General features: G+C 45.2%; 1 pseudogene; it reads left to right on the forward strand.

The window, feature by feature from the left end:
* The first annotated feature begins 1,847 nt into the window (after nucleotides 1-1,847).
* On the forward strand, nucleotides 1,848-19,564 carry LOC129045006 (SREBP regulating gene protein-like; annotated as a pseudogene).
* Nucleotides 19,565-22,611: the final 3,047 nt, after the last annotated feature.

A 22,611-nucleotide genomic window follows, 5' to 3' on the forward strand; every position in this document is an offset into this window, starting at 1 on the left:
AGAAATGTATTTGGCTTCTAGTAATGGAGACCAAACATAACAATGATTAGAATCAGATAGACATGTTCCCGCCTCTATTAGTGAAAAGTGAGATGTGTGCCTAGGGACAACAGAGTGGCCCCACAGATATGAGGGACACTGACACCACCTATCTTTATGTTTTTGTCAGCCTTAGAACGCAACTTCTGTCCTCAAGGTCAACTCAGAGTCTGTGGTGGCTGCTGGACCTCCAGCCATCACATCTGTATTCTCACACCTAGAAAGTGGGAGGATGGAACAGAATGATGGCCTCCTGCCATTTAGTGGTTTCCCATTTAACCTGCTTTGCTGGTTAGGAAATTGTGAATTCCAGTCACAATTTTCGTTATATTGCCTTTTCAGATTCTTGCTATCCTCGTCTGTAAAAATAGGGAACTCTTCACTCATTCGTGATTCATTATTCATGCATGCATTCATGTGTATTCAGCAGTAGGCTTGGGGTTGAGCCTACTATTAAATGCACCTGGGTAAGGTGATCAGCATGGCCTGGGATAAAAAGTGATCATCCCTATCTGTGAAATGATGAACACTGGCCGAATGACAGGCTGGGTGCAGAGTGCTCTGTCTTTGTTACTCCACTTCATGTTCTCAACAGCTCTGTGGGCTGCTGCGGTCTTATTTGCTGCATGAAGACAGCGGGCCTGCAGTAGGTGTGCCTCGTAGTGATCACCGCACTGTGTGGGGACTGGCAGTGTGGACCATGGTGTCTGCTGCACCTGTGCAGCCGGGTCACAGTGAGCCTCCCGCAGGCACTGCTGTGGGCCCAGCAGACTTGCTGACGACGGGGACAGCTCCGTGCAGGAAGCCTCAGAACAATGCATCGCTGCAGCCCAGAGGTCTGGGCACGCCCACAGAGATTTCCCCTGTGTGTTCTGGAATGTTTAGTGTGGTTGACCTTGCCAGTGATTTATGAAGTACCTTAAAAATAGTTTTTACCTAGAAATAAAATATGCCCCTGATTCTTGTGCTTACAATGACCATTGTACTTGTGATGACTTCAGCTACAGTTGTTTGAGATCAGTATTATATTCACCCAGAATACTTAATCAAATAGTTTCCCTAACAAGCACTTGGTTTCTGAGCAGAATTTCCTCTAGTGGTACAGGGAAACCATTCATGTCTTACCCTTAAGAGGTGATGGATAAAATTATCCTGATTATGAAGAAATTATTTGTCCAGTGAGTAAAGTCTGCTGACTCTATTGTATAGACATCCACATTTTTCTGAGTCTGACCTCACTCAGTTATGGCCACAGTGGGTGGTGGCCCTACCTGTGCCGGGACACCTCTCTCCTCCCATGTGGTCACTGTCCCTGGTGTGAGAAGTGTCCCCCCCCAGGTCAGGCCTCGTCTGGCTCTGGCCTGGGCCTTAATCCTCCTAACTGCACTCATCCACTTAGAGAAGGCACTTTGATTTATGGTGTTTACATTTGTGTTTCTCGTTAGCCAGCATTTCCTTTGTGCAGTCTGTGTCCCAAATGTCCTTAATTTTTGGGTTATCAGCAGGCAGAAGGGCAGCAGCCTGTAATGCCCCTTGTGGGGCCTGGGGAGTCCCTTCCTGCCTGGCGGAGGGACACACTGAGGGCTGCACCACTGAGTCATTCCCATGCTCTCTCCACAGAATCAGTCCAGAGACTGGGAAAGAAAACTGGCTAACCTCTCCAAGGGCCACTTTTAAAAAAAAATAGTTTATTATTTTTAAAGAGCATTTTCAGGTTCGCAACATAATTGAGTGGAGGGTATTTTCAGCAATATTTTGCTGACATACATTATCTCATGTGATTCTCATTATAGTCTTGTGAATTAAGCATGGGAGTTATTGTCATCCTATTTGAAAAAATTAAGAAAGTGATGTTCCGAGCACTAAGTAAGTTCAAGGATATGGGACTAGCCCGGTAAGTACAAGGATGTGAGACTAGCCCGGTAAGTACTAGGATGTGGGACTAGCCCGGTAAGTACACGGATGTGGGACTAGCCCGGTAAGTACACGGATGTGGGACTAGCCCAGTAAGTACACGGATGTGGGACTAGCCGGGTAAGTACTAGGATGTGGGTCTAGCCCGGTAAGTATAATGATATGTGACTAGGCCAGTAAGTACTAGGATATGGGACTATGCTGGTAAGTACAAGGATGTGGGACTAGCCCAGTAAGTACTAGGATATGGGACTAGCCCAGTAAGTATAATGATATGTAACTAGGCCGATAAGTACTAGGATATGGGACTACGCCGGTAAGTGCAAGGTTGTGGGACTAGCACCAGGTCTTTCTTCTGACTCTCGGCTGCGTGCTCAGTCTGTATCTGTTCACACAGGAGAGGGCAGGTGCATCATGATGTGGCACCAGAGGGGGTCTGCAGGGCATGAATAGCAGTACCTCTTCTACACACAGCACTGCAGCAGGTGCAACCACAGACCTCATTACTCTGTATCTAGGGGACATAGTGTATGGCAGAAGGTTCCTAAGACCATTTTTGAAGATAAAAGTCTACACGTTCAAGTTGTCATGGAAGCTTGAAAGTGCCACATCTACACAGAAAGACTGATTGGTCTATGGGGGAAATAGTTGTTATCAAACAGGGACAAGCCAGATGGAGCTGGATCTTGCATGGGGCTCACAGAATGCAGGTGTGGCTTGGAAGGGAGGGGTGCTTGGGAGGGGAGAGGGATGAGACTCTGAGCTGCCTTCCCATGAGCCCAGTGTGGACCAGGGGTAGGTGGCAGGACAGCCGTGCAGCCCTTTCTAAAGCATGCTGACAGAGGCCTTACTAAACAACCCAAGGAGCAGGCAAACAGATAAACTGAATCGCAAAGAGGCCGCTCAGCAGTGCCTGAGCTGCCACCGAATGTGGTCTTCTCGCAAAACACATGGAGGGCAATGTGCAATCCCCTTTCCAAACTTCAGAAGATTAAAAGGGTAAACACCTCCGAAGTCAACAAATGATGCCATCAGGGCAGGAGAGCCAGGAGGAAACAGGGGAGAAGCGAAAGTGGGGACAAGAGCTAGGAATTCTGGAAAGAACAGTGCTTACCATCACAGAGAGGCTGCATAGTGGGTGGTGAAAAGAAAACAAAAATATTAAAACCAGCGAGAAGGGCTGTGGGGGAAAATGAGAAAATAAATGAAAGCGGAAGAGGATTTAATGAGTTCTGGGAAGAAAACACTTAGTTGGAGTGGGAGGGTAAAGGGATAGGAGGTGGAAAGAAACAAGCTCTTAAGAGTTGAGAATGACTGAAATGGCTCCTGACTCAACAGTTTTGAATTACAGTTTTGTATGTAAAATTAAGTTATGTATAGCTATTGCGGACAGGATGTGCAGCCTCTCTGTTGATAATGCTGTTGGCTGCTCCATGGATTTACCAGCATCATTGGATCCAAAATAAGTTGCCCTTCATCCCCCAGCCTGGAAGTGATTAGGCAGGACTTCTCTTTGGGCACTCTCAGCTGTGGCTGAGAGAGAAGGAAAGAACTAGGGAAGCAGGTGCATCTTCCTGTGGGCAGGAATCTCAGTGGTTTAACCAGCTCACTAGAGGCGGCACTCAGGGGCGAAGGTGGCAAAAGCACTAGAGGAGGCGGAGCCAGGAGGCAAGTGAGCAAGGGAGGGGCCTGAGGTCTCAGGGCCATTGGGTCCACAGGTGGCACAATGCCTGTTATCTGGCCAGGAGAATTACCGGCTCAGAGACACCAGGTCCAGGGCCAAGCTGGATGAGGATGTAGACGTCATACCAGGCATTTGTGTGCTATGCCAAGAGGTGGGCAGGGTAGAGGCACTGAAACCAACAGGGCTCGGTCAGGTTGGCCTTGGGCAAAGGTCACTCTGGCAATACCGATGCCTCTCTCCTCCCAGCCCTTTAAAAATCTAAGTGGATTCACATTTCCTCAGTATCCTCAGGAGCCTAGGTCACAAGATACACGGTTCCCACTCATGCCTGTGCAGAGGAGGGTTGCTGGGGGGATGTGTGCAGGCAGCACTGAAGGGGGAAGCATGGGGTGGGATTTCATCTGAAGTGGGGAGCAGACAGAGGAGCAGAGAGACCCAGGGAGTATCGGCTGATACACAGCCACGCACACACCTTCCAAGTGACAAGGGTTGTGCGGAGGCCATTTTGTGCCCTGCAGACGAGCACTGTGGACCCCAATGCAGACATTTGGCCTGATGGTTGGGGCCCCTGGGGCTGGGCTCGGGGTGGGGATTTTAATTTTTCTTTTCTTTTTTTCTTTATTTTGAGGCAGGGCCTTGCTCTGTTGCTCAGACTGGAGTGCAGTGGCACAATCTCGGCTCATTAACCTCTGTGTCCTAGGCTCGAGCAATCCTCCGACCTCAGCCTCCTGAGTAGCTGGGACTACAGGTGTGCACCACCATACCCAGATAATTTTTGTATTTTTTGTAGAGACGGGGTTCTGCCAGGTTGCCCAGGCTAGCTGCAAACTCCTAGGCTCAAGCAATCCTCCTGCCTTGGCCTCCCAAAGAGCTGGGATTACAGGTACAAGCCAGGCCAGGGGTGGGAGTTTTTAAAAAGCTTTTTATTTAGAAACAATTTTAGACTTACAGGAAAATTGCAAAGAAAGTACAGAGAATTTTCACCAATACAGTATGTACATTTTAGAGACCCCCCCCGGCACGATGATGAAAACTAAGAGATGAACAGTGCAGTATCATTGAGTGAATGGCAGCCTTTATCGGATTCCAGCACTTTTCACGCTGTGATCCTGTTTCTCTTCCAGGATCCCACCTTGCACGCAGCCCTCGTGTCTCCTCAGTCTTCTCCAGTCTGTAACAGTCCTCATTTTGCCCCTTTTCTTTCATGCCCTCGAGACTTGGAAGGATGCTGCCAGTTACTAGGCAGAATGTCTCAGTCTGGGTGGGTCTGTAGTTTTCTCATGATGAGGTCACACACTTCTGGCAGGAGTGTCTGGAGCTGGTCTGCCCTTCTTGGTGCAGGGTTGGGGAACCTGATGCAATATAGCTTGTTACTGTCTTTCCAACGATCATTTCTGTCATAAACACTGTAGGTCTCTATGTAAATTTAAGTGGCTGAGCAAAGGGCGAGGTGAAAGATGTTTTCCCTCTTTTGAGCGTGGAGCTGTGAGTACCTAAGAAGCACAAACACTATCATCCACTACCCCTTGGGTTCGCAGGAGCCTCAGATTGGACCCAGCTCACCTGCCTGTAAATCTGGAACTCGCTGCATGGCACTCTCCTGAGACAGGCATCCAGGTTCTTCCTGCAGTGATGGGCAGTGGCCCTTGGTGGGGCAGTCCAGCTGGCCATCCCCAGGCAGGACCTTCTGTTCCACTCCCACTGCCTCTCCAGTGCCTGGCACACAGAGGTGCTTGGTACGGATCTGTTGGACGAGTGAATGCCAGAACACTCTTTGTGTTGAGCTGATCTCAGAGTCCCTCTAAATTCTACTCTTTGGGTCCATTTCTGTCCTCTGAATCACATACAAATACACACTCTTCTCAGTTGTAATTTTTCTTGTTAGACTTAGTTTTCTTTGCTACTAAATGAAGTTGAACGTTGTTTCCCTCAATTTGATAATCTTTGTTTTTTTCCAATTTTTAAATTATGGTAAAATATATATCACATAAAATTTACAATCCTAGCCATTTTTAAGTGTGCAGTTCAGTGGTATTAAATACATTCGTAATGTTGTGCAAACATGATCACCATCCATCCACAGCACCCTTTTCGGCTTGCAAGACTGAAACAGTGCTATTCTACTTTCTGTCTCTATCACTCTCGGTATTGTCGGGACCTTGTAAGTGGAATCATGCCGTCTCTGTCCTTCTTCTTCTTTTTTCTTTTTTTTTGAGACAGAGTCTCACTCTCACCCAGGCTGGAGTGCAGTGGTGCGATCTTGGCTCACCGCAACCTCCGCCTCCCGGGTTCAAGCGATTCTCCTGCCTCAGCCTCCCGAGTAGCTGGGACTACAGGCACCAACATGACCAGCTAATTTTTGTATTTTTAGTAGAGCCAGGGTTTTGCCATGTTGCCCAGGCTGGTATTGAACTCCTGACCACAGGTGATCTGCCTGCCTCGGCCTCCCAAAGTGCTGGGATTACAGGCATCAGCCACCGTGCCTGGCCCTGTCTCTGTCCTTCTGTGACAGGCATATTTCACTAAGCATCGTGGTCTCAAGGTTCATCCATGTTGTAGCATGTTTCGGAACCTCCTTCCTTTTTGAGGTTGAATCATATTCCGTTGTAGGGGTACAGCACATTTTGCTTCTCCGTGATAAGCATCTGTGATGACGCTTGGGTGCTTCCATATTTTGGCTACTGTGGACGGTGCTGCTGTGAACATGGATGGGGAAGAGCATCCTTTGTCTCTGTAATTTCAATCAAGTGGGGTGGGCAGCAGGAGTGGCCTGCTGGCTGAGATTCCCGAAGCACATGAGAGCTTGACCAGAAGTGTACTGGTTTCATTATTTTGGGCATGGTGTAACTGATCCTAGAAATAACCCCACCCAGAGCTGACCTGTAACAGTCAAGGGGACCTCTGGGTCCTCAGCTTCTAATATGCCCTGTCTGGCACCTGTATTCCATGACAGAGGTCCCAGACCCTAGACACCTGGAGCTGGGCGCAAGTCGGATCCCTCAGTACCCAAGAGACCTCGTCTGCCATACGCTCTGCAGACGGGCCCCTGTCCCAGCCCTTCCTGTGAGGCAGTCCAGCTGCAAGATCCCCCAAAGTGCTCTTCCGTCTTCTGTAGTTCAGGTCCTTCTGAGGATGACCTGCTCGTGGCACAAATGCTTCAGCCCTCCAGAGATTTTGTCTTTGTCCACACTTCCTGGGGCCCTGTGCAAATAAAGCAGCCAAACCTTAGAGATGGCACAGGGAGTCTGAGCCAGGGGATGAGGAGGGGAGAGCAACCAGGAGCCAGAGATGATGATGATCCAGAAGGAATCCTTTGGAAAAATGGGATGTGAGTGTTTTTGTTTTAAATTTGATCATCAATATTATTTTATTGTGCCCTAACATTAGATGCTTTAAGTTGTCTATGACACAATGATACCATCATGCAGTTAATACACACCACAGAAAAAACTCTGTTTCAGGTCTCAGATACAATTGCCTGCAGGTGCCTGGCAATAACACACACTTAGGGAAGCAGGCAGGGCAGCCCCTCCACAAGACAGTGATAACTGCACCCGAGTTGAATGGCTGCATGGGAGTGCTGGCCCAGTGTGCTCCTGCCAGGTACTGAAAAGCACATTGATTTTCAAGCCAAACACACCTGCAGGCCTGACGTGGCCCCAGGGTGGTTGGTTTGCTTCCTGTGTTCTATGCCATCTAAATGTGGAGCTCTTTATTGAGGAAGATAGAGTAAAATCCAAGTCAATACCCTCTGACGGCTTCATCTCAAACTAATGGCTATGGCTTAAATTAATGGCTTGATTTAAAGTTGACTCAGCTCACAGTCCTGTCAGCAATAAGCCATAGGTGGGATGACATCAACAGAGATTTTGAAGAAGGGGCCCTGTGACAAGATTTGTTTGTAGGAGATTCCCAGGTAGCATGCTCAGGTCTTTCCAGCCAAGGAGATGCTCTGAGGGGTTGTGCTATAGTCCAGGTAAAAGGGGCTAAAGGTGTGATCCAGAGAGGCAGCTGGGGAGGTGGAGAGCAGAGGCCTGAGGCACCCCCAAGCCCTGGCCTTCAGAATTAATCCTTTTGCATATTCCCCAGGAATTTTGAAAATGATGCACATTTTAAAGATGACATTTTAATTATTTTATCTTATATTTTATAATTACAAGGGATGTAATTCACATATGTATTAGTCATTTAAAGTAAACATATTCTCCCTCTCCCTCTCCCTCTCCCTCCCCCTCCCCCTCCCTCTCCCTCTCCCTCTCCCTTCTTTGCTCTCCCTCTCCTTTTTTCGGTCTCCCTCTGTCGCTGAAGCTGGACTGTACTGCCGTGATCTCGGCTCGCTGCAACCTCCCTGCCTCGGGCTCCTGTGACTCTCCTGGGAGAGGGCCTGGGATTGCAGGCGCGCACCGCCACGCCTGAATGGTTTTTGTATTTTTGGTGGAGACGGGGTTTCGCCGTGTTGACCGGGCTGGTCTCCAGCTCCTGGCCTCGAGTGATCTGCCTGCCTTGGCCTCCTGAGGTGCTGGGATTGCAGACGGAGTCTCACTCACTCAATGCTCAATGGTGCTCAGGCTGGAGTGCGGTGGCGTGATCTCAGCTCGCTACAACCTCCACCTACCAGCCTCCTGCCTTGGCCTCTTAAAGTGCTAAGATTACAGCCTCTGCCCCGCCGCCACCCCATCTAGGAAGTGAGGAGCGTCTCTGCCTGGCCACCCATCGTCTGGGGTGTGAGGAGCCCCTCTGCCCGGCCGCCCCATCTGGGAAGTGAGGAACGTCTGTGCCCGGCCGCCATCCCATATAGGAAGTGAGGAGCGCCTCTGCCCGGCTGCCCCGTCTGGGAAGTGAGGAGCACCTCTGCCCAGTCGCCCAACATCTGGGAAGTGAGGAGCGCCTCTGCCCGGCGGCCCCCCCTGGGAAGTGAGGAGCGCCTCTGCCCGGCCACCCCGTCTGGGAGGTGAGGAGCACCTCTGCCTGGCTGCCACCCCGTCTGGGAGGAAGTGAGGAGCGCCTCTGCCCGGCCGCCCCGTCTGGGAAGTGAGGAGCGCCTCTGCCCGGCTGCCACCCTGTCTGGGAGGAAGTGAGGAGCTCCTCTGCCCAGCCGCCCCGTCTGGGAAGTGATGAGCACCTCTGCCCGGCGGCCCCATCTGGGAGGTAAGGAGCGCCTCTGCCCGGCCGCCCCGTCTGGGAGGTGAGGAGCACCTCTGCCCCGCCACCCCGTCTGGGAGGTGAGGAGCGCCTCTGCCCGGCCGCCCTGTCTGGGAGGTGAGGAACTCCTCTGCCCGGCCGCCCTGTCTGGGAGGTGTACCCAACAGCTCCGAAGGGACAGCGACCATCGGGAACGGGCCATGAGGACGATGGCGGTTTTGTTGAAAAGAAGGGGGGGAAGTGTGGGGAAAGGAAGGAGAGATCAGATTGTTGCTGTGTCTGTGTAGAAAGAGGTGGGCATAGGAGACTCCATTTTGTTCTGATTAGGAGAAATTCTTCTGCCTTGGGATGCTGTTGATCTATGGCCTTTCCCCCAGCCCCGTGCTCTCTGAAACAAGTGCTGTGTCAACTCAGGGTTAAATGGATTAAGGGCGGTGCAAGATGTGCTTTGTTAAACAGATGCTTGAAGGCAGCATGCTCTTTAAGAGTCATCACCACTCCCTAATCTCAAGTACCCAGGGGCACAAACACTGCAGAAGGCCGCAGGGTCCTCTGCCTAGGAAAACCAGAGACCTTTGTTCATGTGTTTATCTCCTGACCTTCTCTCCACTATTATCCTATGACCCTGCCATATCCCCCTCTCCAAGAAACACCCAAGAATGATCAATAAATACTTCATAAATAAAATAAAATAAAATAAAATAAAAAAAGAGAAGTGAGGAAGAATATTGGGGGGATGCTGTAAATGTATATCTTGTTATTGTAGAGGTCTTTACATGACTACATGTGTTGGCCAAAATTTATCCAACTACATATAAAAAGGTAAATTTTACTGTATGGAAATTAAACTTCAATAAACTGACTTTTTAAAAGGTTAAAAAAATAAAGTAAACATATTATAACACTTTAAAAAATGTATGTAATAGAATTTAAGTATCTTGCAATTTGATAGTCATCATCACCTATTTAAAAATATATTTGAGGCCAGGTGCAGTGGCTCAAGCCTGTAATCCCAGCACATTGGGAGGCCGAGGTGGGTGGATCACTTGACAAGGTCAGTAGTTCGAGACCAGCCTGTCTAACATGGTGAAACCCTGTCTCTACTAAAAATACAAAAATTAGCCTGCCATGGTGGTGTGTGCCTGCAGTCCCAATTACTTGGGAGACTGAGGCAGGAGAATAGCTTGAACCTGGGAGGCAGAGGCTGCAGTGAGCCAAGATCATGCCACTGCACTCCAACCTGGGTGACAGAGGGAGACTCTGTTTTTTTAAAAAAAAAAAAAAAAAAATATATGTATATATATATGTATATATATATATATATGAACTTAAATCTTTAATAGCTGGAAACTTAACACTGTTCCTTTTTCTCCTTACATTGTATTTCCATTTCCCACTTCCCTCTTTGAATTTTATCCTAATATATTTTTTAATGGCTGAAAGTCTTTTATTGCTATATTTATCAAACTTCCCTGTGGCAAAAATATGTAGATGGCAAAAATACATATATAAATAAAAATAGATTTTTCAAAGTAGTTCATGTGATTACAAGGCTCTTACAAGTGTTAAGAATATTTATTGTTGGGTGGAGCCAAGATGGCTGAATAGGAACAGCTCCAGTCTAGAGCTCCCAGTGTGAGCGATGCAGAAGACAGGTGATTTCTGCATTTCCAACTGAGGTACCGGGCTCATCTCTCTGGGGAGTGTTGGACAGTGGGTGCAGGACAGTGGGTGCAGCAGACCCAGCGTGAGTCAAAGCAGGGTGAGGCATTGCCTCACCTGGGAAGTGCAAGGGGTCAGGGAATTCCCTTTCCTAGTCAAATAAAGGGGTGACAGATGGCACCTGGAAAATCAGGTCACTCCCATCCTAAGACTGCACTTTTCCAACGGTCTTAGCAAACGGCACACCAGAAGATTATATCCTGTGCCTGGCTCGGAGGGTCCTACGCCCACTGAGCCTCACTCATTGCTAGCACAGCGGTCTGAGATCAAACTACAAGGCAGCAGTGAGGCTGGGGGAGGGGCGCCCACCATTGCCAAGGCTTGAGTAGGTAAACAAAGCAGCCAGGAAGCTTGAACTGGGTGGAGCCCACCGCAGCTCAAGGAGGCCTGCCTGCCTCTGTAGACTCCACCTCTAGGGGCAGGGAATAGCCAAACAAAGGCAGCAGGATCCTATGCAGACTTAAATGTTCCCATCTGACAGCTTTGAAGAGAGTAGTGGTTCTCCCAGCACGCAGCTGGAGATGTGAGAACGGACAGACTGCCTCCTTAAGTGGGTCCCTGACCCCCAAGAAGCCTAATTGGGAGGCACCTCCCAGTAGGGGCAGACTGACACCTCACACGGCCAGGTACTCCTCTGAGACAAAACTTCCAGAGGAACGATCAGGCAGCAACATTTGCTGCTCACCAGTATCTGCTGTTCTGCAGCCTCCACTGCTGATACCCAGGCAAACAGGGTCTGGAGTGGACCTCCAGCAAACTCCAACAGACCTGCAGCTGAGGGTCCTGACTGTTAGAAGGAAAACTAACAAACAGAAGGGATATCCACACCAAAACCCCATCTGTATGTCACCATCATCAAAGACCAAAGGTAGATAAATCCACAAAGATGGGGAAAAAACAGAGCAGAAAAACTGGAAACTCTAAAAATCAGAGCACCTCTCCTCCTCCAAAGGAACGCAGCTCCTCACCATCAATGGAACAAAGCTGGATGGAGAATGACTTCGACGAGTTGAGAGAAGAAAGCTTCAGAAGATCAAACTACTCTGAGCTAAAGGAGGAAGTTCGAACCCGTGGCAAAGAAGTTAAAAACCTTGAAAAAAAAAATAGATGAATGGCTAACTAGAATAACCAATGCTGAGAAGTACTTAAAGGACCTAATGGGGCTGAAAACCAAGGCATGAGAACTACGTGATGAATGCACAAGCCTCAGTAGCCAATTCGATCAACTGGAAGAAAGGGTATCAGTGATGGAAGATGAAATGAATGAAATGAAGTGAGAAGAGAAGTTTAGAGAAAAAAGAATAAAAAGAAACAAACAAAGCCTCCAAGAAATATGGGACTATGTGAAAAGACAAAATCTACATCTGATTGGTGTACCTGAAAGTGACGGGGAGAATGGAACCAAGTTGGAAAACACTCTGCAGGATATTATCCAGGAGAACTTCCCCAATCTAGCAAGGCAGGCCAACATTCAAATTCAGGAAATACAGAGAATGCCACAAAGATACTCCTCGAGAAGAGCAACTCCAAGACACATAATTGTCAGATTCACCAAAGTTGAAATGAAGGAGAAAATGTTAAGGGCAGCCAGAGAGAAAGGTCGGGTTACCCACAAAGGGAAGCCCATCAGACTAACAGCTCATCTCTCGGCAGAAACTCTACAAGCCAGAAGAGAGTGGGGGCCAATATTCAACATTCTTAAAGAAAAGAATTTTCAACCCAGAATTTCATATCCAGCCAAACTAAGATTCATAAGTGAAGGAGAAATAAAATCCTTTACAGACAAGCAAATGCTGAGAGATTTTGTCACCACCAGGCCTGCCCTAAAAGAGCTCCTGAAGGAAGCACTAAACATGGAAAGGAGCAACCGGTACCAGCCACTGCAAAAACATGCCAAATTGTAAAGACCATCGAGGCTAGGAAGAAACTGCATCAACTAACGAGCAAGATAACCAGCTAACATCATAATGACAGGATCAAATTCACACATAACAAGATTAACTTTAAATGTAAATGGGCTAAATTCTCCAATTAAAAGACACAGACTGGCAAATTGGATAAACAGTCAAGACTCATCAGTGTGCTGTATTCAGGAAACCCATCTCACGTGCAGAGACACACATAGGCTCAAAATAAAGGGATAGAGGAAGATCTACCAAGCAAATGGAAAACAAAAAAAGGCAGGGGTTGCAATCCTAGTCTCTGATAAAACAGACTTTAAACCAACAAAGATCAAAAGAGACAAAGAAGGCCATTACATAATGGTAAAGGGATCAATTCAACAAGAAGAGCTAACTATCCTAAATATATATGCACCCAAAACAGGAGCACCCAGATTCATAAAGCAAGTCCTTAGTGACCTACAAGGAGACTTTGACTCCCACACAATAATAATGGGAGAATTTAACACCCCATTGTCAACATTAGACAGATCAACGAGTCAGCATGTTAACAGGGATATCCAGGAATTGAACTCAGCTCTGCACCAAATGGACCTAATAGACATCTACAGAACTCTCCACCCCAAATCAACAGAATATACATTCTTCTCAGCACCACACTGCACTTTTTCCAAAATTGACCACATAGTTGGAAGTAAAGCACTCCTCAGCAAATGTAAAAGAACAGAAGTTATAAGAAACTGTCTCTCAGACCACAGTGCAATCAAGCTAGAACCCAGGATTAAGAAACTCATTCAAAACTGCTCAACTACATGGAAACTGAACAACCTGCTCCTGAATGACTACTGGGTACATAACGAAATGAAGGCAGACATAAAGATGTTCTTTGAAACCAACGAGAACAAAGACACAACATACCAGAATCTCTGGGACACATTCAAAGCAGTGTGTAGAGGGAAATTTATAGCACTAAATGCCCACAAGAGAAAGCACGAAAGATCTAAAATTGACACCCTAACATCACAATTAAAAGAACTAGAGAAGCAAGAGCAAACACATTCAAAAGCTAGCAGAAGGCAAGAAATAACTAAGATCAGAGCAGAACTGAAGGAAATAGAGACACAAAAAACCCTTCAAAAAAATCAATGAATCCAGGATCTGGTTTTTTGAAAAGATCAACAAAATTGATAGACCACTAGCAAGACTAATAAAGAAGAAAAGAGAGAAGAACCAAATAGACACAATAAAAAATGATAAAGGGGATATCACCACCAATCCCACAGAAATACAAACTACCATCAGAGAATACTATAAACACCTCTATGCAAATAAACTAGAAAATCTAGAAGAAATGGATAAATTCCTCGACACATATACCTTCCCAAGACTAAACCAGGAAGAAGTTGAATCTCTTAATAGACCAATAACAGGCTCTCAAATTGAGGCAATAATTAACAGCTTACCAACGAAAAAAAGTCCAGGACCAGATGGATTCACAGCCAAATTCTACCAGAGGTGCAAGGAGGAGCTGGTACCATTCCTTCTGAAACTATTTCAATCAATAGAAAAAGAAGGAAACCTCCCTAACTCATTTTATGAGGCCAGCATTACCTGATACCAAAGCCTGGCAGAGACACAACAAAAAAAGAGAATTTTAGAACAATATCCCTGATGAACATTGAGGCAAAAATCCTCAATAAAATACTGGCAAACCGAATCCAGCAGCACATCAAAAAGCTTATCCACCATGATCAAGTGGGTTTCATCCCTGGGATGCAAGGCTGGTTCAACATATGAAAATCAACAAACGTAATCCAGCATATAAACAGAACCAATGACAAAAACCATATGATTATCTCAACAGATGCAGAAAAGGCCTTTGACAAAATTCAACAGCCCTTCATGCTAAAAACTCTCAATAAATTAGGTATTGATGGGATGAATCTCAAAACAATAAGAGCTGTCTATCTATGACAAACCCACAGCCAATATCATACTGAATGGGCAAAAACTGGAAGCATTCCCTCTGAAAACTGGCACAAGACAGGGATGCCCTCTCTCACCCCTCCTATTCAACATAGCGTTGGAAGTTCTGGCCAGGGCAATCAGGCAGGAGAAGGAAATAAAGGGAATTCAATTAGGAAAAGAGGAAGTCAAATTGTCCCTGTTTGAAGATGACATGATTGTATATCTAGAAAACCCCATTGTCTCAGCCCAAAATCTCATTAAGCTGATAGGCAACTTCAGCAAAATCTCAGGATACAAAATCAATGTGCAAAAATCACAAGCATTCTTGTACACTAATAACAGAGAAACAGAGAGCCAAATCATGAGTGAACTGCCATTCACAACTGCTTCAAAAAGAATAAAATACCTAGGAATCCAACTTACAAGGGATGTGAAGGACCTCTTCAAGGACAACTACAAACCACTGCTCAGTGAAATAAAAGAGGATACAAACAAATGGAAGAACATTCCATGCTCATGGGTAGGAAGAATCAATATCATGAAAATGGCCATACTGCCCAAGGTAATTTATAGATTCAATGCCATCCCCATCAATCTACCAATGACTTTCTTCACAGAATTGGAAAAAACTACTTTAAAGTTCGTATGGAACCAAAAAAGAGCCCGCATCGCCAAGTCAATCCTAAGCCAAAAGAACAAAGCTGAAGGCATCATGCTACCTGGCTTCAAACTATACTACAAGGCTACAGTAACCCAAACAGCATGGTACTGGTACCAAAACAGAGATATAGCCAAAGGAACAGAACAGAGCCCTCAGAAATAATGCTGCCTATCTACAACCATCTGATCTTTGACAACCTGACAAAAACAAGAAATGGGGAGACAATTCCCTATTTAATAAATGGTGCTGGGAAAACTGGCTAGCCATATGTAGAAAGCTGAAACTGGATTCCCTTCCTTGCACCTTATACAAAAAGTAATTCAAGATGGATTTAAGACTTAAATGTTAGACCTGAAACCATAAAAACTCTAGAAGAAAACCTAGGCAATACCATTCAGGACATAGGCATGGGCAAGGACTTCATGTGTAAAACACCAAAAGCAATGGCAACAAAAGCCAAAATTGACAAATGGGATCTAATTAAACTAAAGAGCTTCTGCACAGCAAAAGAAACTACCATCAGAGTGAACAGCCAACCTACAGAATGGGAGAAAATTTTTGCAATCTACTCATCTGACAAAGGGCTAATATCCAGAATCTACAATGAATTCAAACAAATTTACAATAAAAAAAAAAACAACCCCATCGAAAAATGGGCAAAGGATATGAACAGACACTTCTCAAAAGAAGACATTTATGCAGCTAAAAGACACATGAAAAAATGCTCTTCATCACTGGCCATCAGAGAAATGCAAATCAAAACCGCAATGAGATACCATCTCACACCAGTTAGAATGGTGATCATTAAAAAGTCAGGAAACAACAGGTGCTGGAGAGGATATGGAGAAATAGGAACACTTTTACCTGGTTGGTGTGACTGTAAACTAGTTCAACCACTGTGGAAGTCAGTGTGGCGATTCCTCAGGGATCTAGAACTAGCAATGCCATTTGACCCAGCCATCCCATTCCTGGGTATATACCCAAAGGATTATAAATCATGCTGCTATAAAGACACATGCACACGTATATTTATTGAGGCACTATTCACAATAGCAAAGACTTGGAACCAAGCCAAATGTCCAACAATGATAGACTGGATTAAGAAAATGTGGCACATATACACCATGGAATACTATGCAGCCATAAAAAATGAAGAGTTCATGTCCTTTGTAGGGACATGGATGAAACTGGAAACCATCATTCCCAGCAAACTATCACAAGGACAAAAAACCAAACACCGTGTGTTCTCACTCACAGGTGGGAATTGAACAATGAGAACACATGGACACAGGAAGGGGAACATCACACTCCGGGGACTGTTGTGGGGTTGGGGGAGGGGGGAGGGATAGCATTAGGAGATATGCCTAATGCTAAATGACGAGTTAGTGGGTGCAGCACACCAACATGGCACATGTACACATATGTAACAAACCTACACATTGTGCACATGTACCCTAAAACTTAAAGTATAATAATAAAATAAAATAAAATAAAAAAAGAAATAATGGTTGAAAACTTCCAAAATTTGGTGAAGTCCAGAAACCTACAAAACTCAAGTTGAGTGAACCCCAAACAGGATAAACCCAAAGAGATCCACACCAAGGCACACCCCAGTCAAACTTCTGAAAACTGAAGACAGAAAAGTCTTGAAAGCAACAAGAGAGAAAAACACCTCCTTACCCACAGGGGAAAATCAGTTCAAATGACAATAGATTAATCAAGATCAAACCTCCAACACTAGAAAGAAGCAGCATAACAAGTGCTGAAAAAGAGAACTGTCAACCCAGAATCTTATATTCAGTGAAAATATCCTTCAAGAATGAAGGGAAAATCAAAACATGAAAGATGAAGGAAAGCTAAGAGAATTTGTTGCCAGCAGACCTACCCTAAAAGATTGGCTATAGGAAGTTCTCTAAACAGGAAATGATAAGAAAAATCTGCGAACATCAGGAAGGAAGCAAGAACATGATGAACAAAGATACGGTTAAGCCCAATAGTCTTTTCTTCTCCTAAGTTTTCTAGTTTGTTTGACAACTAAAACAAAAATTATAACTCTAATATAGTTCTACCAGCATGTGAAGAGGATGTCAGTGGGGATGGTCAAGGATCTCAAACCCCTCTCCTTCTGTTTATAAAACTAATAATAACACTGCTAAGAATCATGAAAATTAACTTTTTCAGAACTCTGGAAACTAAAAAAGCTTGTCACAATCTGGAAAGCATTACTCAAGAAAAACACTGAGTTGTGGTAAGAACAGCAAGCTTTGTAACATTTTAATGAGCACTTTTTCTGTCTTCCCTGTACAGCTTGGCAGTAGCATTGGAAGCCAACAGCCCACAGCAGAGGTAAAAGACAGCAGCCCAGCAGCCAGTGGAGGGGCCAGAATGCGGCTGCAGCTTCTCCAAAGACCCATTCCCAGAGAAATGCCATTGTTTGACCTGCTAATCATTCCCCACTCATAAGAGTTGTCTTTATTTTGTCTGACTCAGAGCTTGCCCAGTGCAAATAACCTTTTCATCAGTGACATTTGTCAAAAACAATCAGTGGTGATGGTTTAGCATCACTGCTGCCTGAGGTGATGATAATAATTGGGGCAAATGACAAGCTGACCATAAAAACCCAAAGGGAAAAGCTGGAGACTGAGATGTCCAAAGGAGGCTTTGAAAAACTCTGACACATCCTGGGGACCTGGAAGGCCACTTGCATGAACAGGGTTGTGCAAATGCCCAGGGCTGTGCATGTGTTCAGGAAGGAGCTGAGAAGCTCTAAGCTGTCACTTCTGGCTGATATTGAGGTTCTGAAGAGCAAAAAGGAGAGCCTAAGGCAGAGCTGTCAATTACTTGGCTGAGCATAGAAGGCATTTCCCAAAACGTAATCACAGCCCCTTGGCAATGACTGGGAGACTTACTGGCTTCAGACAGTTAAGAAAATCTGTGCACAATTGTGAGCTGCCCACTGAGCTAACTGAGCAGAGACTTCTGTGGTCATTTACGACAAAAAGGCAGAGTCTACAATATTAATTCAGGAAAGTCACTAAAACAAACAAACAGCAGCAGCAAGAACAACAATAAATGGCAACAAAAAGAAATCCCAGGGATTGGAGAGAACCTGAATTTCAGAGCAGCCACATTACATCATTTGAAATGTCCAGTTTCAACATTCAAAGAAACAAGAAAATATGGTCCATGTATAGGGGTACAAAGCAGTCAGTAGAAACTGTCCTTGAGGAAGTCTATACATTGTCCTTACTAAATAATACTGAAGCTATTTTAAATATAAAGAACTAAGGAAACCATATCTAAAGAACTAAAGGAAAGTATGAGAATAATGTTTCATCAAATAGAGAATATCAACAAGAGATAGAATTATACAAAAAATCAATATAAATTCTAGAGCTGAAGATAATAACTGAATCGAAAAAAGTTCACTAGAGAGGCTGAATGGGATATTTGGGCTGGTAAAAGAATCAGTGAACTTAAAGGTAGGTCAATTGAAAATATACAGTCTAAGGAATAGAAAGAAAAAAGAATAAAGAAAAAGAAACAGAGCCTAAGAAATCTGTGGGACACGATCAAGCATACACAATATGTATAATGAGAGTCCCGGAAGGAGATGAGGGAAAGGGATGGTAAAAATATATGAAGAAATAAGGGCTAAACCCCCACAAATTTGATGAAAAACTTTCATCTCTACATACAAGAAGCTCAGTGATCTCCAAGTACAATAAACTCAGAGATCCACACCTCTGCACCTCATAAACAAACTGGCAAAAACAAAGACAAAGAGAGAATCTTGAAAGCAGCAAGAGAGAAGTGATTTATCACTACTTGTGATCCTCAATGAGATTAATGGTTAATTTTTTAAAAATCAGAAATGGGGAACAGAAGGCAGTGGGATGACGTATTCAAAATGCTGAAGGAAAAACACGTCAACTGCCCACGCGGGGCGGCGCCCGCCTGGAGGGTGGGGATGCGGGGCGCGAAGGGGCCATGCACCTGCCGTGTTCTGCCCCCCACGCGTGCGCGCGAGATGGTGAACCTGGCGGGCACCGTGTGCCCTGGCTTCTGCGGAAGAGGAGGAGAGGGCAGTGAGAGATAGGAATCTCCTTCAGGTTCAAGACCACGATCAGCCCATCCCTTGGAAAGTGCAGTTTAACCTGGGCAATAGCAGTCTCCTGAGCAGCCAATGCCGCAACTCCAGTCAAAGGAAGCACGTCCTCACGGGTGAACTAGGCTGCGTTTGGGAGAGAAAGGATTTGGAGGCGCATGGCTGCGGTCAAGTCAACGTCCCTAGCATAAAGCAACACTGCCGCAAAGGCTGCTGGCCCGACGGCTGCTGCAGCGCCTTCTGGACTGCGTCTCCCGCTGCCTGCAGCCCAGAGGTAGCTTCTCCCGGAGCGCTTCTAACCGCGCAGCGGTGGCGTTCCAGAGACTCTTCATGGCCCTTGCTCTCGAGGATCCCTTGGAGTGGTGCCTGGCCGAATGCAGGGCCTCATTCCAGAGCAGCATGAGAACACCTACCGGGACCCCTAGCAAAGTACTGCCTTGGAGTCAGCCCCGGAGCTCTTCGCCTCTGGATGGGCAGCGGACTTGCCCCAGCTTGGGTGGGGAGGCCCCACGAAGAACTCGCCTCGTGGGGCCCGGCCGCAGGGCTCAGGCCAGGCCTTGGGAAGAAGACAAAGGCAGCGCGAGGAAACCTTGGCTTTGACCACTTTTCGTGTTGTTATCTTGGCTTAGCTCAACACCGGGCTTACCAGATGGAACAGTCTTCTGTAAAGCACCTTGGACCCTCCAGCCATTCCCATTGGGGAAAGATGAAACCACAGGCCGGCGGGGGTGGTGCGTTCTTGGACGACTCAAACCTGGGATCTGCACAGAGACCTGTGACTTGTGTTCGTCGGGGGCCGGTGTCGCTTGCAGTTTTGATCCAGGCCCTTTCACTGTACAATTATTTACTGGATTCCTTTGGAGTAGTGGGAAAATTGTAATGTTTTATCTAGAAAAATGCTTTGCCCTTCTAGCGACTGTGTTCAAGGAAACAAACACAAGTTGTTCTTGTGTTCTTGAGTTTCATGAGTTAAATCATCCTTTCACCCAGATAATATGTTTTGTCGTTTAGGATGTAGATGTTCTCTTTAGGCAGTTTTGTTCTTATTTAGACAAATCAAGAGTAGGCCCTGAACACAACCTGTTAACCATATCCCAATGTCTAAAATTATCTAAAAACTCAGGCATTCTTCCATTCTTATCTAACTGAAAGCTTTCCAGCAGTTGGCACCATGTGCACACCCTCAGGTTCTATTCTAGTGTGGTTGAATGTGCTCATATACCCCATGTGAGAGCACTGTTTTAGCCAGAAATTACACTTCTCATCCTGGAGGAATTTGTTTGCATTTCTTTTGCCACTTAAAATTAGCTGTGGTCTGCTCAGCCAGGGGACAATGGAGCTTCAGGAAGGTCTGAGGCAACCTCCTCCCTGGTTCTGTCAATAGAAACCCAAAGTTAAGGCAATTCCTAAACAGAAATGCACCTAGCAACTGCTGTATGTGTTCATTCTTTATTGCTTTCAGCTTCAGGGGGTGTAACAAGTATAAATGTTTGGTTTCCTTATGAGGAAGAAGAGGAAGAAGGAGAAGGAGAAGGAGAAGAAGGGGAGGAGGAAGAAGAAGAAGGAGAAGGAGAAGAAGGGGAGGAGGAAGAAGAAGAAGGAGAAGGAGAAGAAGGGGAGGAGGAAGAAGAAGAAGGAGAAGGAGAAGAAGGGGAGGAGGAGGAAGAAGAAGAGAACAAGAAGAAAACAAGAAGAAGAGGAAGAAGAAGAAGAAAGAAGAAGAAGAAGAAAGAAGAAGAAGAAGAAAGAAGAAGAGAAGAAGAAGAAGAAGAGGAAGAGGAAGAAGAAGAAGAAGAAGACAGGGGAGGGGGAAGACCCAACTTTCTATCAAAGTTCTGTAAGAGATTTCTTCTTATAGACTGGAAGATTTCTTCTTTTTTCTTTTTTGGAAATGGAGTCTCACTGTTGCCAAGCTGGAGTGCAGTGTCACGATCTCAGCTCACTGCAACCTCTGACTTCCTGGTTCAAGCGATTTTTCTGCCTCAGCCTCCTGAGTAGCTGGGATTACAGGCATGCACCACCACACCCAGCTAATTTTTTTATTTTTAGTAGAGATGGGATTTCACCATGTTGGCCAGGATTGTCTTGATCTCCTGACGTCGCGATCTGCCCACCTCAACCACCCAAAGTACTGGGATTACAGGTGTGAGCCACCGTGCCCAGCCAGAGATTCTTATGTCTACCTTCAGTGGGAGATGAGGAAGATCATTATGACTTAGACAATGCTGCACATGTAGGTTGCTGGTATGTCCTGAATCCATGTGCACAAAGCACTTCCCATTTTTCTACTGTAATGCAGACTCTCCAGCTCAAGGCCTAAAGTATTTGATCCTAAGATCAAGACATTATGCCCCTTGAATAGTAGTGCTCTTTGATTTCATGTGTCACATTAACACACAGCCCTCCTATATTCCTTCACTAACTTCAGGATTGAGCAAGGTCTTTTAAATTTTTTTTGGTTCAAATTATTGACCTGGGAGCAGGGTGCTAGTTCTATGGTCAGCATTCAACATTTTTTTTTTCAGTGGAGGTTTTTCTTTGGGCTATATTTGCCTTCCAGTATGTTTCTGCAATATGTAGTGGTAATTTTCCATACCTTCCTCCTACTGCCTCTTATACTCATCTTCCCAAAATAATTTGCCTCTCTTAAATAGGTTTTCTTAGAGGGTAGGTTGTCAGGCAATTAAAAAATATTAGATCCCAAGAAATCTATTCTGTTTGTATTGGATTTTTTTCAGATTCTGTGTGTTCGCAACAGTACTAAATCAAACTCTGATGTGGGGGAAAAAGTATGTCAACCAAAAATTTTATATACAGCAAAATCATTCTTCAAAAATGGAGGCGAAATTAAGACATTCTCAGGTAAATTTAAGAGATGAAGTTTGTCATTAGTAGACCTGCCCCCCACACAATGCTAAAGGGAGTCCTTCAGGATAAAATGAAAGGACAGTAGGTAGTAGGTCAAATCCACATGAAGAAATACAAGCACCTCATAGGTAAATATAAAATATGGTATAATGTTTTTTCTTTTTTTCTCATTTCTGATTTAAAAGCCAATGCGATAAAGTAATAATTATAACACTGTGTTAATGGGTGTACAAAAAGATGTAATTTCTATGATGACAATTGCACAAAGAAAGAAATGAAGATAATGGAGCTGTATAGAAGCAAAAGTTTTTATATACCATTAAAATTAAGTTGGTATTAACTTGAACTAGATTGTTATAAGTTAGAATGAAGTATAATCCCCATAGCAACCACTAAGAAAAATAACTCAAAAACAATCTTAAGGAAACAAGGGAATTAAAATGGTACATTAGAAAATATCTATTTAACATAAAAGATGGAGAGACAAACTTTACATGTTTGCAGATGAAATAATGATGTAACAGAGCTTGATCCAGTTTTTTGATGTTTGATGGTTGACAGCTTTGAAGCCTCATCCTTCCTCCTTCTGTTTCTGCTTCACATC

This window comes from Pongo pygmaeus, chromosome 8, assembly GCF_028885625.2.
Source record: "Pongo pygmaeus isolate AG05252 chromosome 8, NHGRI_mPonPyg2-v2.0_pri, whole genome shotgun sequence".
In the NCBI taxonomy this organism is placed as follows: domain Eukaryota; kingdom Metazoa; phylum Chordata; class Mammalia; order Primates; family Hominidae; genus Pongo; species Pongo pygmaeus.